General features: G+C 33.5%; 1 pseudogene; it reads right to left on the reverse strand.

Annotated features, from left to right (window-relative positions):
• The window catches only part of LOC128289047 (photosystem I assembly protein Ycf3-like), a 2,025-nt pseudogene extending 666 nt beyond the window's left edge, over positions 1 to 1,359 (reverse strand).
• Positions 1,360 to 2,284: the final 925 nt, after the last annotated feature.

Consider the following 2,284-nt stretch of genomic DNA (forward strand, 5'->3'; position numbering starts at 1 on the left):
TGATCTTTACGGTGCTTCCTCTATCAATTAGATCTTTATCCATAGAATAAAGTATCTAGGCATATATATTTCTTCATATTTCGACTTCTATGAAGTTTCTTTTTTTGTTACAGCTGATAAAAATCGTTTTTTGGACGATGCAATATGTAGAAAGCCTATTTTTTTCTAGTATTTTATTTACTAGCGTGTTTATTTACTAGCGTATTTATTTACTAGCGTATTTGCTCTTTCTTTCCTTTTTTATTTCTATAGTGGAGATAGTCGCCGTAATGACAGATCACAGCATATTATTAAAAGCTTGTGGTAAGAACGGTTTCGTTCTAGTGCTCAAAATAATATTCTAAAGCTTTTGTATCTCTCCATTACTTGTGTGGATAAGGCCTATGTTATATAGTATATAACTTCGATCATAGGGATCAATTTCTAGTCGCATGTTCTAATAATTCTGTAAGGCCTCCGCATAATTTCCTTCGGATTGAGCCGACATCCGTTACGGTCGTCATTCGATTCAAAGAATTCTCCGTTCCAAAACCGTACATGAATTTTCACCTCTACGGCTCCTCCTTTATTGCATAATGAGAATAATCCATGGAATTAAAAAAAAGGTCGAAATATTGTCATTATGAACTGAGCAGGGCTAATGTTTTTTAAGAAATCTCTAGCCAACCCTCTTGCAAAAAGATCTTTTCTTACCATCAAGCGTGTTCGTACTAGATAAAAAATAAACTCAACAATTTCTTTGTTCTCAACGCTCCTTAATTTCCAGGAATTAGTCACTTCAACAATCTTCGATGGTTATATGGGTATCAAAGTACGAACAAGATGGATGTTTGTTGTCCCAACCATTTCTCTTAGTTCGATCCCGATAAAGAAAGGAATCATTAATAACAAAGTTTTCTGTTGTTGATTCCTAGGCGTATCTTCTTCCTCTATGCCGTTTGGTACTAGTGTAGTAGGGTTGACCCACAATACAGACCCATAAAAACCTTTCCCAATACTCGAATCAACAATTGAAGCATCTGAGGTTGCATTAATCGGGATACACGACAGAAGGAATTCTTTATTTATAAACTTCACCTTCAACAAGCGTAGATTTCTTTTTGTTTTCAATAGCCTTTTTATTCTGAATAATGTGTCTTTTCCTAAGACTGAGTGGTAAAGTAAATAAAAAAGTAAATAATAAATAAAGAATAAAAGAATAAAGTAAAATATATATATAATAATAATCAAATCGCACCATCTCTGTAATAAGTAAATCCTCTTTTCTCCTGAAGTTGTCGGAATTATTCGTAATAAGATATTGGCTACAATTGAAAAGGTCTTATCAATAAAATTTCCATTTATCTGCGATCTAGGCATGGTAGCAATCCATTCTATAACTCTTTTCATTACCCCTCGTGAAAAAAAATGATCTCACAAACAAAGGAAGTGTACAGTACGAAATAACATAAAAGAGCCCATTCCATTTTTAAAATTCTTGAGGGGAGGCTAAAGAAAAGTGATAAAAAAAAGTGATGAAAAGTTTTCTATTTTTATAGCAAGTTTCCTAGTTAAATTGATATTGTTCGTACCTATCGAACAATCTAATATAAATAACTCGCTATTCGCTCAGGGTATCGCCTAATAATTATTAGGGAGATGGCCAGTGGTTCAAGGCGTACATTGGAACTGCTATTGAACTCTTGTTTACCGAGGTTCAATCCTCTCTTTCCACCTTCACCTAATTCCCAATGTAACTGCTACAATGTATCAAATAAGAACATATACTAAAATTAGACCCTTCTTTGTTCTCTATTCCCAATTCCTTTTTAATATGGAATACGTAAAATAGCATACAGGGATGAAAATCTCCTTACGTATCTATCATACATGAATAGGAAAAAATCTCCAATCAAACCCATTCCTTCTTCCTTTACTTAACCTTAACTCAGGTGAAAGGGGCAGAACCCTTGTTTTTTATTTTAGTTGGTTTAAGTCTGACGGAATAATATTCTACGACAAGCAATTCATTTATTTTCAAACCAACCCATTTCCTATCTATTATTTGATTGACTAATCCTTTATATTTAATTGTGAAAGGTCAAATGTTTTGGTAATTCCTCATTGGTGGATGAATCAAGATAATTTTGAATCAGAGTTCTAGATTTTGTTCATCCCTCGCTGAAATAATATCTCAGGGTTTGCAGCGATAACTTGGTATATCTACTGTACCCCATTAACTAAAATATGTCTATGGTTAACTAATTGACGGGCTTGAGGAATAGTCAAATACCCAATCGAAAAG

The sequence above is a fragment of the Gossypium arboreum genome, unplaced genomic scaffold, assembly GCF_025698485.1.
Source record: "Gossypium arboreum isolate Shixiya-1 unplaced genomic scaffold, ASM2569848v2 Contig00408, whole genome shotgun sequence".
NCBI lineage: Eukaryota > Viridiplantae > Streptophyta > Magnoliopsida > Malvales > Malvaceae > Gossypium > Gossypium arboreum.